Source organism: Mustela erminea, chromosome 1, assembly GCF_009829155.1.
Source record: "Mustela erminea isolate mMusErm1 chromosome 1, mMusErm1.Pri, whole genome shotgun sequence".
NCBI lineage: Eukaryota > Metazoa > Chordata > Mammalia > Carnivora > Mustelidae > Mustela > Mustela erminea.
The window spans coordinates 15,226,658-15,244,317 of NC_045614.1; the positions used below are offsets into that span (position 1 = coordinate 15,226,658).

Genomic DNA, 17,660 nt, shown 5'->3' on the forward strand with positions numbered 1-17,660 from the left:
GCGGCACACAGCCCCCACTGCCCCTCAGCCAAGGGAGGGATAGGGCCAGTGGCCCCTAATAGTGCTCAGAAAAGAGCCAGGGTCTGCTCCGCAAATACTCTCCAGGAAAGGCAGTGGACCCTAAGTTCCTCCAATTCTCTTTAGTAAAGGGGGCAAGGACCCGAAAGTCTACAAATCTGCTTAGAAAACAGAGCTAGGGGTGCGAAGCTATAAAATCACCCTCATCCTGGCCACACTGAAAAAAGCGGGCGGGGCAAGAATCGCCAAAACTTTCTTCAGGAGAGGGCCAGAGCAAGAGCCTCCAAGATTCTCTTTAGCAGAGGGGCTAGGGGCAAGATTCCTGGCTTCTCCTCAGAATGGGGGCTCGGAAACGAATTCCGAAGATTCTCCTCAGAACGGGGGCCAGGGACAAGAATCCCCAAGATTCTTCTCAGAAGTCGAACCACAACTCTTGTCAGAAAAGATCCGGGCGGGCGCCGGGGTGGGTGGGGGATGGGGGGGGCAGGGCAACGAATTCCCTCGGGAACAAGGCCGAGCCAAGGGCTGCCCAGTCTTCTCAGAGCGCGCCTCACGCGGTCCCGCCCACCGCCCGGCGTAACCGCCCCACGCCCGCCCTGCCCAGGCCCTCTCCGGTGCATTGTGGGTGGGGCGCCCCTGCTGAGCACTGCGGGGAACCCCCTGCCCAGCCAGTTGTCGGCCGCGGGGCGGCCCAGCCGAAACGCCCTCCGGGGTCCGAGCGAGCCGGCCAAGAATTGACGCGTCTCCAAGTCCCCGCCCCTCGTGGCGTTCCCGCCCCGAAGCCGAAGCCCCGCCCCCGAAGGTCCCTAACTGGCCCCGAGGTCCGCTCCACTCTTCTATTGGTAGACCGCTTGTCAGTCACCCCGTCCCACCTCCTCGGGGCCGCCCAGACCGCCGGCGCGGTCCTGAGGGCCAGCCGGCTCGCTCTCTCATTGGCTGTGGGGCGCTGTCCGTCGTGAGGCTGGCCACGCCCTCCGTGGGGCGCGGATCCCTGGAGCCTCGGCCGGACCTCATTGGCCTGCGGCGCCGCCACTCGACGAGACGCGCCTCAACCCGGAAGTGTGCGAGGCGAAATCTGCCTAGCAACCGGGGAAGCCGGGCTGCGAAGCGGGCAATTTCAGTGTGAGAAGGAGAGGCGAGACCGAGCGGCGGCTCCGAGCGCGGCGAGGCGGCTCCTCCTGCCCGGGGTCAGCGCCCCGGCGCGCGCACGCGCACCCCCGCCACCCGAGCGCTCTCCGCGCCGCCCGCGCAGTCGGTCGGTCGGTCGTCCGTCGTCCTGTCGCAGCCGCCGCCGCGGGCGCCACCTGAGGGAGCCGCCGCCGCGGGACCCGAGCTGATTGGACCGGACCCCGCCTCCCGAGGCCACCCGGGGCCCAGCAGCCGCCCGCAGAGGCGCCGAGCAACTTCGGTGAGTGAGGGGCCGGCGCAGCCGGTGGCGGGTCCCCGGCTTCCGGTGCCCCGGGCTTCTCTGGGGCTTCCGCTTCTCTGAGGGGACCGCCTTCGGTGCGCGGACCCTCTTGTCTGAGGGGACCCCCGCCTCTCTGAGGGGAGACCCCCTTCTCCGAGGGACCCCCATCTCTCTGAGGGACCCCCACTTCTCTGAGGGATCCCACCTCTCTGAGATACTTCTTTCCTCTGAGGGACGTCCACTTTTCCGAGGGGCGCCCCCCTTCTCTGATAGACGCTCCACTTTTCTCCCTCTACGAGGTAGCCCTCCCTCCCCCGTGCCATTGAGGGACCCCCTCATCCCTTCTCTGAGGGTTCCGCCTCCCTGAGAGCCCCCTCCCAACTTCTCTAAGGGGACCCCTACTTCTCTGAGCGGTGCTCTGTCTCTGAGGGACCCCCTCCTGATTTCTCTGAACTCCTGCTTCTCTCAGGAGACACCCTGCTTCTGGGGGACCCTCTCACTTCTCGGGGGGCACAGCTTCTCTGAGGAGACCTCCCGGCTTTTCCAGGGAGCCCCCACCCAGTTCTCTGAGGAGAGCCCTGCTTCTCTGAGCTGTTGTCCCTCTTACCCCCTTTTTGCCCTTGCTTTGCTAAGGTATCTCCCACCTTGCATAGGGCCTCCCCCCTTTTCTGAGATGCTCTCCCTGCTGCCCTCCCCTCTCCCTGGGTGACCTCCTTCCCAAGGGTACCCCAACTAATCCGAGGTGTTTCTGCCTCTGTCAGAATTCCTTCTGGACGTGTTCCCCACTTTTCTGAACTATTTCCACTCTTGCTGGGACCCCCACATTTTGATAAGTGTCTTCTCTTTCCTGAGGGGTCCCCCACTTCTGAAACACCCATTCATCTGACTGGATCCTTAGTTCTCAGAGGAAAAGTTCCCCACTTTCCCAAAATATTTTCTTTTAGGGTCTCCACTAATCTATGGAAGCCACAATTTTCTGAGGGGTTTCTGGCTTCTCCAGAGGTTCTCTCCCTAATGTGGGTTGTCCTTCTCCCAGGGGATCCTCAGTGTCTCTTAAGTTTGCCTCCACTTTTCCAAGATATCCTCTGCTGGTGGGAAACACTTTGGATTTCCTCACTTCTCTGAGGGGTGGCCCCAGCTTCTGAGGCATTCCCCTCTCACTTGCCCGAGGTCATGTCCCCCTTTCCTGAGGTGGTTACCTACCCTATTCTCAAGGGAGAAACTCTTCTTTCATTTCGTGGATCCCCTAACTTCAAGGTTCCCCTGTTCCTTTTTTGGGCACCCTCTTCCTCTCTGGAAGAAGAGACCAGAAATGTGACCCCCTTTTTAGTCTTATTTCTTGCCAAATTGGAGGAGGAGTCCTTTGAACTTTTACCTCAGCTTCCAAGGACCTGGAGAATTTTGTGGCTGGAAAGGAATTTTGAGAGACAGTCAAAGAGCACTGTTTTCTCTTGTCCTTCTGAGACCTGCTAGATTTGAGGGGGGAGCAGGGGCTGTTGCCAGATGACCATCTTGGTTACTCCATTTTGAACCATCGGCCACCACAGTATTGTCAGGCCATTGTGGAGGCAGGAGGGACAGGGCTGGAGCATTGTCCTCCCATTATCCCCCATTATCACACTGTTAGGCTGTGGGACCGACCCACTTCCTGTCCCATCCCTCAGTCCTCCTCCTGCATAGTGTCACACACTCCCCAAAAAAGGAGAAGCAAAAACACACTCCTTCAGGTCTTCCTGCTCTGTTTTCTCTGATTCACCCCTTGATCTCTAGAGGATCCCCAGTTTGTGGGCCAATTTGGTTTGAATGGCAGGGCAAGAAGCAGGAAATGGGTCACCTTAGATCCAGGAAGAGTAGAAGGGAGGCAGAGGACTAGGTATTTGACAGTATTTCTCTAAGTTTTAGGTAACTTCAGCCTGGCCCAAAGGAAGTTTTTACATGGCTTTTACAAATCTCATGTGTGCTTTTTTTAATGGCCCACCCTGGATTCCAAATTCACTCCAGTAGCTAATTTTATCTGCTTTGCCAAACGCAGAGCTCTCTGGAGCCCAAGTAGATGAATGCTGGCATTGAGAGATGGTCCAAAGGACAGGAATGAACTCAGTTTGAAACCTGAGTAGCTTGTAACCACTTCGTGTCCATGTACAAGACTCGAGCTAAAATCATGGGGACAACGTTTTTGAAGTGGAGTTCTGAAATGAAGACTGAACTATTTGGTTTAGCATTTCAACAAGTTCTTCTCTCTGACTCTGCTAGAACTGCAGTTCACTTAACAATGTGACTTAAGGCTGTCTCTCTCCTGTTCATTTCCATCTGGGTCTTGCTTAATTTGAGTCCTTTGTGAAGATTCCTGCCGAGGCTATAATTTGAGTTCTAAATCTGTCGGTGGACCATGTGGACACAAGTTTCAACTCGAGCTATTTTCTTCTGTGGAGAAGCGCTTGGAGAGTTTCCTGGGCCCTTTGCTCCTGGGTAGTCAAGTCCAGGCAGGAAGGTGCCTCAGACCTGGATGTTCTCCTACTGCCTCTTCCTGGTCAGTTGTAGGCACTGCCCTGAGGGGAAGGGGTAGGATGGTGGGGAGCTTGGAGTTTAGGGTTTCCTGAGACAGCGCAGAGAAGTGCTGGCACATATTTACTATTTTGAATGAAACCCGTAGGACCAGCAGGATAGGGTGTTGGAAAGGGAAGGGGGAGCTTTGAAGTCAGAAGGACCTGATCCAGGTTTTGGTCTGTCCTTCCTAGTTGTGTGGTCCTGTACAAGTTATAATGCAAAATCAGCACATTACTAAATAGTTGAGGGGTCACATATCTATGTGTGTGAATGTGCCAATAGATGGGAAGTGCTTCTTAGACAATGAATGAATGAATCTGAGGTAATGAAAGGGAGGCAGCCAGCCAGCCTAACACCTAGCACATGGTTGGTGTGCAATAAAGGTTGACTGTCGTGCTCAGGAGTTTAAGGTTCCAGACCAGGAAGCACTTGATATTCTGCCAAAGTTAAATGTGTTCGTAGAGAAGGAAATGTGGTATGTCTCTGGCAAAACCCATTGCCACCCTGGGTCTTTCACCGTTTTTCTGTGTTCAGATGGGAGCTGTGAGATGGATTTGCTGTGTAGCAGGCATTTGTGTTGCCTTGGCCTTGCCTTCTGCCTCTGTAAAATGGGGTAGTTTGTGAGTTGAGGGCAAGTAGGGAGATTTATTACTATAATTAGACTGTAGGCAAAATAGAAGATTATAACGAACTTCAAGAGTTGTGGGAAGAAAAAAGTAGATGAACTATAAACCTAAAGGATCATATGTATATTTTAGGACTGTTTGAGTGAGTGATATACAGCAGTTACTTGGTGAGTGTCTCTTCTTACACATTAGAAACTTGAAAGCAGAATGTTCTTTTGGTGTAATGAATCAGATTTGAGGACAAAAGACTGAGAAAGTGATGTACAAAGGCATTTGATGTCCCATAATAATAGTGCATTGAGAGGGCCAGTGTGTAGCTTAGTGCCCATGAGGAGATCAGAGTTCACCTTGAGCTCCCAAGATCTAGAGAGCTGTAGAAGATGCTAACTCAGCCTCTGGGGTAGGGGTGGAGATAGGGGGCTAAAGTGGGCAGGACACCCTTTGTTACTGTTGTTGAGAGGATTCTTTTTTAGCCATTAGTGAAAGCCCTAAAATCATGGCCAGTGATTTGGGTCTAACCTTTTTCACTTACTAGTGTGGTGACAGATGGCACTTGCCACTAATATCTAAAACCCAGGGGAAAATAATGGGTGAAAATCTGAACTAGGCCTCCACTGGGCTACTCCCAGGTTTGAAGGATTCCCTCCACCTTTGAAATTATACCCTCTCCCTCCCTCTTTTTTTCCGTCTGCCTGCCTGTCTCTGTCTGTCTGTCTGTCTCTGTCTCAACTTTGCTATTGAGGCAAAGAATCCACCAATCTTAAGTTTCTCTCAATTCTTTTAAGGACAATTATTCAATTAAAGAAAAAGGAACAAAGTTTTATTATTTTTAAAATATAAAAAAATAAGGTAAATAACTTTAAAGGGATCACTATCCCTTTTGAAATTATGCTGCGTTTTTTTGTGTGCCACAGACGTCACTTTGGTGGATGGTGGCGCCACCACCAAGTCTCTTTTATCTAACAGGAAGTTTTTTTTTTAACCTTTTTTTTTTAATTGAAAGGTCCTTACAGCAATAAAAACCCTTGGATAGTTAGAAATGATATTGATCTAGGTACATTTATTAGATGTAATGTAACATGGTTACCCGTCGGTGGGGAGCTCTAAAAGGCATGTGGGTCCCAACACTGCTCAGCTTCTAACTCTGGACGATCAACTGTTGATTTATATAACTGAAATAGCTAGGGAAGTCAGGGTTTCCTTCCTGTTGGAGACAGCACTGTGGGCATTAAATCCCTGTGGATCTTGATGATAAGAAAGAACCTGACCTCTTTTGGAACTGAGAAATAACTACTGTCTGAAGTCGTTCCATCCAAATGAATGGAAGATGTTATTTTATTCTCTCTGCAGCCTGGCTACCTTTGCTTATAGTGGTTTGTTGTCTGAATAAAACTGGGTGGCTCAGTTGGTTAAGCATCTGTCTTTGGCTCAGGGTATGATCCCAGGGTCTGGGGATCAAGATCAAGACCCAGGTCTGGCTCCCAGCTCGCAGGAGCCTACTTCTCCCTTTCCTCCCAGTTTGTGCTTCTTCTTGCTATCTCTGTCACTATCTGTCTCTCTCTCAGATAAATAAATAAATAAAAATAAATAAAGTCTTTAAAAAAAAAGAATTTATCCCTTCAAACTGGCTTATAAGGGACAGTTGGAGCACTCAACTAAACTAGGTTTTTCCTGTGTGGCCATAACGTAGGTCATTTTCCTCTTTTTTTAGTTTAACTTAAATTGGATTGAAAAATAGTCTTAAATATTTTGACTCATGTAACTTCCTCTTACACCAGCAAATAAGCAATAAATGTTTGTGTACCTACAGTGCACAATGCTGAGTGCTGTGGGCCTAGCAGTGAGCAGGATGGATGAAGTCAGCTTTCTTTCTTTCTTTCTTTTTATTAAAGATTTTATTTATTTATTTGACAGACAGAAATCTCAAGTAGGTGGAGAGGCAGGCAGAGAAAGAGGAGGAAGCAGGCTCCCCAATGAGCAGAGAGTCCAATGTGGGGCTTGATCCCAGGACTTTGGGATCATGACCTGAGCCAAAGGTAGAGGCTTTAACCCACTGAGCCATCCAGGCACCCCTCTTTTTTTTTTTTTTTTTAAGATTTTATTTATTTATTTGACAGAGAGAGACACAGTGAGAAAGGGAACACAAGTAGGGAGAGTGTGAGAGGGAGAAGCAGGCTTCCCATGGAGCAGCGTGCCCCATGTGGGGCTCAGTCCCAGGACTCTGGGATCATGATCTGAGCTGAGGTCAGATGCTTAACAACTGAGCCACCCAGGCACCCCTGAAGTCGGCTTTCAAGGTGCATACATCCCAGTCACAGACAAGAAAACAAACTATGGAATGGAAGACTATTGCAGGACTTCTTTGGGACTATCCTTGGATGTTGGGAACTTAGAGTAGAGTTTCTTGGAGGGTTAGAAGTGAAACTTCACTATCCGTCTGATTTCCTCGCTGGGTTACTTGCTTCTGTTTCTTCCCTCGAAAAGGAGCAGAAATTTTGGCGTTTTCCTGGTTGATTGTTGGCTTTTGGCTCTAGTTGATCCAGGATGATTGTGACTGTAATGTTAGAGACACAAGAGAGAATCTGGGATGGTCACTGCCAGAAGTATTTTCAGCTTTGCTCTTCTTGAAGTCAGTGGTAGTGTGTTTTTGGAATCCTGTGGCATTTCTTCATGGCAGTGCATATTACGCAGAGAGATAAACAGTTCTAAAATCCCTTTACACCTTGTTTGAAATCTTAAAAACAAATTCAGACAAGTAGAGTGCTTGGGTGTTGTTTATAGCCTAGGAAAGAAAAGTGAGATTTCAAATAGATTGCTTTCTTGTGTATTAGTAGGTTCTTGGCACACAGTTCCGTCTGGCCTACGGTTCCCCCTTATGCTGGGACTGGGAAAGCACTATTTTGACTTTGCTATGTTGTGGTCAGATTTGATGTGAGTCCACGGAGATCAATTATATGACAGGTGCCTTTCTTTTTTTTTTCCTTTTAAAGATTTTATTTATTTATTTGACAGACAGAGATCACAAGTAGGCAGAGAGGAAGGCAGAGAGAGGGAGAAGCAGGCTTCACGCTGAGCAGAGAGCCCGATGCAGGACTCGATCCCAGGACCCTGAGATCATGACCTGAGCCGAAGGCAGAGGCTTAACCCACTGAGCCACCCAGGCGCCCGGACAGGTGCTTTTCTTAAGGGTATTTGTGAGGGGTGGAGCCAGAGAGCAGGGGTGGGTATTCATTCAGGATACAGGCTCCAAGGGGAAGAGGGAGATTACAAGGAGAGTTTCTAGTAGTCTGTCTCTCTTTCCTTCAACCAAAATACTGACTCAGAGGTGAAGAGGCAGGCTCTGGCCGGAAGTGGGCGTGGACAAGTAATGCAACTGTGCACATGATCAGGCTCCCACCTCTGGCTCTGCTGCCCTTGGGAAGTGGATGCTTGCTCCCTCCTACTTCCTGTTCCTTGCCCTCCACCTCCAGCGGAGTTCCTGGGCCGCAGTTTGAGCATAGAAAACATGTTCAGATTCTCACTTTTTCCTGGTCAGCTGCTTTTTTAGAGCTGGAAGCCGCCAGGGGACTTGTACGTGGCAGTTCTGGGGGTTCAGCTAGTGTACTCACAAATTTAGGATTGTCTGGCAGGGTAGACAACAGGATGGTTTCCTGTTGTATAACCACAGGAGCTTGCCTACAGAGGGCTGCTCTGGAGATGTATGTAGAACTCAAGGAAGCAGACATTAGAAGGTCCTTTTGCAAGAGTATGCTCCTGAAGAATGGTTTACCGTTACTTGTCTTCATTATCTTAGAACAGTACCCTCTATGGAGTAGAAGCTTCCGAGTTAGAAAGACTTGGGTTTGTATCCAGATTCTGCCACTTGCTGGCTCTGTGATCTCAGGAAAGTGGCTTTATTGCAAATAGCCTAAATTCTTTGAGTCTCAGTTTTTCATTTGTGAGGTGGGGATGATAAGAATGAAGCAGGTGGCCAGATTGTTGTAGGTGTCCAATAAAGGTAGTCGTTATGGAATCATATAAAAGCTTACTGACCCTGTTAAGATTGGCACCCAAGTTTGGATAGCTACCTATGGCAGTTTATACTGTCTGAGAGCAAACCAGTCCATGTTGGGGCCACAAGCTGGGTGTAACTGAGGACCGATGATCTAGAGGTTCCCAGATTGGCTGATTTTTCCCATTGAGTTTCCTCAGTTCATTGTGGCTTTACGCTGCTGTGCATCGCCTTTGTACATTTATTATATGGACTTGCAGTGCCCCCTGAAGCATGGATAGGGTAACTGGGAAAAAGGCCCAAATTGGAGGGTGAGCAAAGGGGGGCAATAGGGAGAGCTACTTGTTAGGTGGCTAGGCATTCTGGGGATTGGAATAGCATGGGCCAGGGCAGGGACCTGGAGGTGAAAAGCAACCTGGTGAGTTCTCTTGACCTGAGGAGGTTATGAACATCTGAAAATCAGAGTTTGAACTGAGCACCTTTGGCAAGAAAAGTCCAGTTACCTTCAAAGGTAGGAAGTTTTATAAAATGTGCCGCAGTAGGATTCAAAATTGAATTCAGATTAAAATAATATTTATTTTTTAAAAGATTTTATTTATTTATTTGACAGAGATCATAGGCAGGCAGAGAGGCAGGCAGAGAGATAGGAAGGAAAGCAGGCTCCCTGCGGAGCAGAGAGCCCTATGCGATGTGGGGCTTGATCCCAGGGTCCCAGGATCACAACCTGAGCTGAAGGCAGAGGCTTTAAATAATATATAAATTGAGCTCTTAGTAAGCATTTTCAATCAGAAATATCAATGATGTCTCGTGAAATCAGACCAAACCTGGACTCTGTTTTTAAGAGTATGTAGTCTATGGGGCACCTGGGTGGCTCAGTGGGTTAAAGCCTGCCTTCGGCTCAGGTCATGATCCCAGGGCCCTGGGATTGATCCCTGCATCAGGCTCTCTGCTCAGTGGGGAGCCTGCTTCCCACGGTGCCCCCCTTCCCCCCACCCCCCGTCTCTGCCTGCCTCTCTGCCTAATTGTGATCTCTGTCAAATAGATAAATAAAATCTTTAAAAAAGAGAGAGAGAGAACAAATTTGGGCAGACTGCTTCTCAGTTATTTTTCTTTGAGAATTGTTATCATGTTTTTATTTATTTTTATTTATTTATTTATTTTTTTTTAAAGATTTTGTTTATTTATTTGATAGAGAGAAATCACAAGTAGATGGAGAGGCAGGCAGAGAGAGAGAGGGAAGCAGGCTCCCTGCTGAGCAGAGAGCCCGATGCGGGCCTCGATCCCAGGACCCTGAGATCATGACCTGAGCCGAAGGCAGCGGCTTAACCCACTGAGCCACCCAGGCGCCCATATTTTTATTTTTTATTTATTTATTTTTTAAAAGATTTTATTTATTTGTCAGAGAGAGGGAGAGAGAGCGAGCACAGGCAGACAGAATGGCAGGCAGAGGCAGAGGGAGAAGCAGGCTCCCTGCCAAGCAAGGAGCCCGATGTGGGACTCGATCCCAGGACACTGGGATCATGACCTGAGCCGAAGGCAGCTGCTTAACCAACTGAGCCACCCAGGCGTCCCTGTTATCATGTTTTTAAAAAAGATCTTACTTAGGGGCACTTGGGTGGCTCAGTGGGTTAAAGCCTCTGCCTTCGACTCAGGTCATGGTCTCAGGATCCTGGGATTGAGTCCCACATCGGGCTCTCTGCTTGGCGGGGAGCCTACTTTTTCCTCTCTCCCTGCCTGCCTCTCTGACTACTTGTAATCTCTGCCTGTCAAATAAATAAAATCTTTAAAAAAAAAAAAATCTTAAAAAAAAAAGAGATAGTGAGAGAGGGAATACAAGATGCAGGAGCTGGAGAGGGAGAGACAGGCTGCCTGCTGAGCAGGGAGCCTAATATGGGGCTCGATCCCAGAACCCTGGGATCACAACTTGAGCTGAAGACAGAGGCTTTTAACCCACTGAGCCATCCAGGCGCCCCTGGATATCAAGTTTTTAAAACATATTTTTCTTCATGTCTAAATAATGGATGTTTATTAACAGATCAATGATGTGACTAGCACTCTTCCTTTGTTAAGTAGGTTTGAATAGGTTGATCTCCAGACTTAAGACTTAAGACTGACATACAGCCTTTTTTATTCTTTTTTCCTTGTAACTTCCTGATTTTTTTCCTTTTAATTTTTTAATTTCTAGAAAATAGTTCACTTACTGACTTGTCAAAGACTTAAAATTGATCTACATCAGGTGGGCATTTTTTTTTGTAAGCCATGTATAGGTACAAAAGAGATATTCTTGCCAACTGGTGACACATGGAGATGAGGACAGTGGGAGATATACCTCCAGGTTCACAGTGATACATCTAGCCATTTGTATTTAACCCTTCAGGGGAGCACATGTGCTCAGAACTCCACTGTAGTGGGACTTCTTTAGGGCAACACAGAGACTAAGTACAGAGGGAGCCTGAACTCCATGTTGGCCAGCCACTAAGTATACAGAACTGTGGTTGGATATGACACTCAAAACAAACAAACAACAAACAAACATGCTGACAAAGTGGCCCATCTCTACAGAGCTGTGTTTCAGAGAGCTTTTCAGTGTATGTATGTACAACAGGGACCGGTCAAAGGGGTGCAGATCTGTCTCCCACAAACTCCTAATCTAGTGTAAGAATGCTGTGACTTAAAAAGTGACATTTGTTTTAGCAGGAGTTATGCACTGGGAGTATTGTGTTTTTCATAAAGTACCACTGTAATAGTCCTTTTAACTATTTTCTTATCTTTGAAAAAGGTATCAAAAATATCAAAGTACTAAAGAAATAATATTAACATAGAAATGAATCTTTTCTTTCTCTTTTCTGACCAATTACATTGTAATGTCACTGTGAGTGTGAATTTGGGGTGAAATAAGAAACTTTAAAACACTCCTCCCTTAGAGAGTGTAGTTATGATTGTCCCTGAACTCAGTGAAAACAGTTTTAGACCTTTGAGCTCTAAAAATGCAAAATGTGGAGGCATCTGGGTGACTTAGTTGGTTAAGCATCTGACACACGATTTTGGTTCAGGTTATGATCTCAGGGTCTTGAGATCCAGCCCTGTGTTGGGTATCACGCTGAGTATGGAGCCTGTTTAAGATTCTTTCTTTTCCTCTCCCCTGCCACCCCACCCTGTGCACTCTCTCTCTCAAAATAAATAAATATTTTAAAAAATAACAAAAATGCAAAGTGTGAAAAGCAGTCAGTGCTTTTTTTCATAAAAGTTTACTTTTAAAAAGATTTTGGTACACTTTTAAATGAACCACCTGTTTATTCTTTAGAGACCTCAGAAAACAAGTGGGAGCCTACTGTCACTGATAGCAGTAATCTCAAAATTGGTTAAAGTCTACAGAACTAGGTCTGCTTAGCCTTTGAATTTAAGTAAGTAGATGACAGTTCATTCTGTGTTTTGAGAAAGCCACCTAGAAAGTTTAAAGGATAATGAACCCATCCCTTTTTAGCTGTATCTGCCCCCAAAACCCCACACTGCAGGTGTGGCCAGCTCTGGCCTTTGCCTCTGCTGTTCTAGGTGCCTGGGATATTCATCTGTTGAGCACTGGCTTAAATGTCACATCCACAAAGATTTCCCAGACTCCTCCCCAGGCAGGGGAGCAGCCTCTTCCTCTGTGAATGAATGCATTTTCTGCTTAGAAATCATACTGTCTTTCGTGCTACCAGCCTGTGAACTTCTGGAGATGGTGCCTGCAGGCTCCTCAGCTTGCAAAACCCTTGGGATGAGTTGTCTCTTAGATAGTTCTTGTCCATCAGTGTTTATCACATAAAACATCTTGAATCTTGTCTGCCAGAAACTTTAAAGAAATCTCCTGATTAAAAACAAAAAGTACAGTACCTTAAACATGCAGTAGGTGATGCTACTCCTTTTCAGTCTCATGCTAGTATGGAGCCTTTGACCAATTTTCTGCTATAAAAGAGGCCATGAATATGGAATTCAGCCCCCCCCTTTTTTTCTTTTGTCCCTCTGTTGTGCAGGAACAGGCTCAGATGCTATTTAGAAGTTTATCTAACATTGTGTTAGAAAGGTAATTAGGATATTTTTGCAGTGGTTAGGGTGGAAGGAGGCCTGGCTATTATTAGCAAGGGTCTGATCTTTGAAGGATATTAAGTTTAAAATGAATTTGGAAGGAAATTATGCTTAACTAAGTAACAGAAGTGTTTTTAAAGTATTACATTAACTGGTATCTGTAAGTATTAATTGACTGCCTTGTTTTTAGGGCAGAGGGAAAACTTAAAAAACAACAACAACATGGTTTGAGCCCTATTTGTCTTTTAATTAGTTTCTTCAGCTTTAGAATGGAATCTAAAAGTGATTGCATCATATTTCATAATCAGCCAGCTGAACTATTTGCTGTTTAGTCCAGTACTAGACACTGAGGTAGCAAGGTTTCTACTCTGAGCAGCCTTAGCATTTGCCTGCCTGAGCTCCGGGGACCCCAGACAAGTCTGGATTTACTGTCACTTTTTCCATCTACACACCTGGCCTTCTCTTTCTATCACAGAAATAAACCCTGTAACTACTTCACCCTACCCCCACCCCTGCTTTCCCAGCTGGAGATGTTGGCACTGCCCTCTGGAGCAGCCCACCTGTCACCAGTGCACACCTCAGTCCACAGGGGTGTGCCATTAATATGTCACAGCTGATGCCTCTCTCTTTAAAACAGGGTGGTTGTCACCTTGGTGACTCACCTAGGGCTTGCCAGTTCAGACTCTGGAATCTCTGTGTCTATCTCAAGTCTTAGGTCTCCCACCTGACCACACATTGCTGTGTTTGTAGTTAATTAAGTTGACGTTAATCAAGACCCAGGTGAGGAGCAGTGAGATAATATTTTGCTTGTATTGCTTTAATATACATCATCTGATTAATAGTCCTAGAGTAAAGCAGTTCTCAAAATATAAAGCTGCCGGATTACAGTGAAAATATTGGATATTTGCTTTTAACCTGTCCTTGCACATGGGATCAGGGAGCCTCCTGCATTCCTTTACCAAGTCACCTGTTTGAGAATAAGACTGTTTTTGTTTGGTTTTTGAATTTGAACATTTGAAATTCTTTGTATCAAAGCAAACTGCTGACAAAACTCGGTCAGGGAAGGCGTTTGGGGGTCAACACTTTGCATTTTGTATCATTTTGTTTGAGGAATGCTTTGCTTTTGGCCCAGGGGAGTTGTGCCAGATGTTGCATTAAGCCATTTTAAGATTTGGGGAGTGGGGTGAGGGGTGAAATCAAGGGCAAAAAATTGCTCATTATGTGTGGAACTCAGCACGGAATTAAAATGGGCCTTTTTAAACTTATTGTTGGGGGGGGGCACATAGTAGGAAAACATTTTACACATAAAAGTTGTTCTACATTGTTTTTCAAGTTTGGAGTAAAGACCAATGGTGGGTTTAAATTACACTGAATCTCTTTTAAAAGAAATGAAACAGAACAGTTAATATCAGAGTGCATTTCAAGTGGTTTAAGTATGTTTGGTGAGACTTTTTTGTTTGGCTGTTTGAATGTGTATTAATATATGTTATAAAACAAAAGCCGCTAATCAGGAGTCTAGGAGTCTTATGAATTGTTTGAACTCTGGAATAAGAACATGGAAAAGGCCTTTTTTTTTTTTTTTAAGATTTTATTTATTTATTTGACAGAGAGAGATCACAAGTAGGCAGAGAGGCAGGCAGAGAGAGAGGAGGAAGCAGGCTCCCTGCTGAGCAGAGAGCCCGATGCGGGACTCGATTCCAGGACCCTGAGATCATGACCTGAGCCGAAGGCAGCGGCTTAACCCACTGAGCCACCCAGGCGCCCGGAAAGGGCCTTTTTGGGTGATTCTTCAAAACATAATCTTGATATTGAGAACTTTCTTGTTATATTATTTTTTTCTTGAAATTGTGTTTCCCTTTATGTAGTTTAACACATCCCAAACCCCATCCTTTCTCAGTTTAGACTGTTTCCCGTGTTTACTTCAAGTCACTGAAGAGGGAAAGGTAGATTTGCTCTCCGGGGCGGGGGGGAGGGGGGTGGGCGTTCACCTCCCAGAACTCGGGGTGGGGGCTTGCAGATTGGGAGGTAACTGGGAGAGGGAGAGCAGTCATCCTCAAGTGTCTAGAAGTGGGTGGGTCTGGAGCTTACTCTGTAGAACTTTTTATTTTTATTGCACAGACGTGATGGTTTAGCCGATACCTGGGAGTGCAGCTTCTGTGTGACCCTCACAGGGGTGGCATTTTAACCTCCTTTTCAGAAGCAGCTGAGTTGCTCCAGGTCTTGTAGCTAAGCTGGAGCGAGGTCAGTAGTGAGCGCGTCGTGAGTCAGCCTGGGCGCGGTCCGCCAGGCTCTGCCTCCGGTGAGCTGGCGACGACCCCTCGGCCCTGTGGAAGGCACTGGGATTCCGCTGGGAGGGAGCCCGCCCGAACCCGCGTGGGAAACCCAACGGGCGGAGCTGGGCGGCGCGTGGAGCGCAGTCCCGAGAGGCGGTGTTTCCGGGGCGGTGCCGGCCTCCCTTGCCCCGCCCTCCCCGCACACTCGTCCCGCCCCCACAATAAGGCCCCGCCCCTCCACTGTCTGTCCCCGCCCAGCCGGGCGCGGGCGGGCGGCGTCGCCTTTAAGAGCTCCCCGGTGTTTTGGGGGCCGCGGGCCGGGCGCGCTGACCTGGTGCGCATGTCCCGGGCGGTGACGCCGGCGCCGGGCTCCATGTGTGCGGCCGAGGGGCGCATTATCTGGCCGGCGGCGCGGGCGGGCGGGCGGACCGGCGGAGCGAGCGCCGCGGGCCCGGGCGGCCCCACAGGCGGAGCAAGCGCGCGCGGCCCCGCGCCCCCGGCCCCTCGGCCGCCCGGCCCCGCAGGCGACCCCGACCCGACGGCCCCGCGAACCCGCGCGCTGCCCTAGGGCCCGGCCGGCCCGCGGCCCGGTAAGTTCTGGACCAAACTTGGCGGGGAGCAGGGGTTGGGGGGTGGGGTCCGGACTGGGATCGTGAGGTGGAGCCTGGAGCGGCAGGGGTGGCGAGGGTCGGGCAGGGTCGGGGGTCAGTGGGCTCTGAGGGACCCCTGCGTGAGCCTAGAAAAGTGAGAGCGGGCGAGTGAGTTCTATCTACTCCTTGTATTCTGGGAGCGTCTTCCTAGCGCTACCCTAGAAAGTTCCGCGCTCCGACGCCGCCCAGGCACGTGGGGGCCGGGGTAGGCGGGGGTCCCGGAAAGTCTCGGCGTCGCCCCCCTTCCTTCTGCGCTTCCTCCGAGGCCGGGGGAGGGGCTGGGCCTCCAGGGGTCGCTTCCGAGCGGCCGGGACGGGCGGGGGAGGGGGCGGCGGGCAGGCGGCACGTGGGCGCGCGGGGCGGGGGGTCCCAGGCAAGGCGGGGCGGGGGTCCCGGGCCGGCCTGGCCGCTGCGCTGAACCCCGCGGCGGCGGCGACGGCGGCGGCGGAGGATCCCGTGTCAGAATAAGAGTCCCCGCGCGCCCACGCCTGCAGGGCCGGCCCTCTCCTTGCTCGCGCCCTTACTGTCTGACCCCCGAGAGCCGCAGGACCCTTCCCCCCACTCTGGGCTTGAGTCCTTCATAGGGCCGTACACTTTGAATTTGCCTCCCGGTTTAGGCGGTGGCTGTATTGATTTTTTTACCCGCACCTGGAATGGGTCGGCATCAGTGACTAGACAGCAGCAGCTGGCCTTTTAAAGGGATTATTGCCAAGAATCGGAATTGATCACTTCAACAAGGAAAGGCTTATGGGCAGGGCCCCAGCCTAGATCGTGATTGACACTTGGTGTGTGTGAACACACTGGGACCCAGAAATGAATGGGGAGCCCTCTCTCAGGAACTGAATGTCAGCCCTTGGGTGCGCATTTCTGCCCTGCCCTGGGAACTTTGCGGGGGGCTGTTTAATTTTGTGTATTTGACCCATCGTTTTTAGCTGTGTAGTTCATCCTTATCTTGAGAGCTTTGGAGTCTTTAGATCAAAGTCCGGGTGAGTCACTTGAGCCTTTAATTTTTCTCTCTTCCTCACCCTTTTACTTCTTTCAGTTTTCTTGAGTACACAGTGCTTAAGTGGTTCTGTGTCCATTTCGCACAGTGACACCTTCTGGTTGTGGCAGCACAGATAAACTGAGGGACAGGCAGCCTTCTGTGTAGTTGCTTCAGACTTGTACTGACTGTTCTTTGATGTTCTTTTTTTTTTTTTTTTTTTCCCCTGGTAGTGGTTACAAGTTTTCTTTTAAGTTAGATGAGGTGAAATAATGTTTGTTGGCTTCAGATCATGATGCTAAGATTAGTAGCATGTTACACCTGACAGCAAGCTGTGGAGGAGGGCAGGATAGACACCAGTCCTCAGATTAGAATGCCTGTTGTACACACACATCTTCCTTGCCCATAACACTCCAGTGTGGTGGAGGATATAATCCCCACATTACAGCTGAGGAAACTGAGGCTCCTGGAGGCCAGGCTGCTTGTCCAAGGCTTGAGTTGTAGAGGGCAGAGCTTGGCTTGAGCCTGATGTTTGGGGCATCAGAGTCCGGGAGTATTACTGTTTGCAACCCACTGTGTGAACATTTCCTGGTCCCTCCTAAAACAAGAGGTCATTTACTTCTCCAGGCTCCAGGCTACTTCTGCTGGGAGTAGAGGGGATGACCTGATAACTTAGGGACACCATTGTAGCCCTGTGTTGTCCTCAGCAGAGTTACCAGCTGGCCCTGAAGGATCCAGGCCACAGACTTGCCCCTTTGCATTTGCTTCCTCAGCTTCCAACTCCTAAAAGTTGGCCTTTTTCTTTTATCTTTTTTTTGAAGATTTCATTTATTTATTTGACAGAGATCACAAGTTGTCAGAGCGGCAGGCAGAGAGTGAGGGGAAGCAGGTTCCTCGCCAAACAGACAGCCTGATGCAGGGCTCCATCCAAGACCCAGAGATCATGACCTGAAGTGAAGGCAGAGGCCTACCCCACTGAACCACCCAGGTGCCCTAAGTTGGCCTTTTTCTAGAGGAAGTAGTTTAGAGTGGAGATTTTGAGAGCAATTTGCAAAAGATACTTTCCTCATGTAGTTTCCCCATTCTTTGTCTTTCATCCC

The 17,660-nt window shown here is 48.9% G+C and overlaps 1 protein-coding gene across 6 annotated transcripts in view; it reads left to right on the forward strand.

Annotated features, from left to right (window-relative positions):
• The first annotated feature begins 1,039 nt into the window (after positions 1-1,039).
• GATAD2A (GATA zinc finger domain containing 2A) overlaps positions 1,040-17,660 on the forward strand; it is a 107,380-nt gene continuing 90,759 nt past the window's right edge. For 2 of the 6 annotated variants that reach the window (XM_032316883.1, XM_032316916.1), the window contains exon 1: positions 1,040-1,426. The gene's annotated coding sequence lies outside the window, so the exon portion shown is untranslated. Of the gene's footprint in view, positions 1,427-15,415; positions 15,519-17,660 lie in introns of those variants that run through there. The other 4 variants (XM_032316924.1, XM_032316899.1, XM_032316908.1 and 1 more) reach the window with 3 other exon arrangements.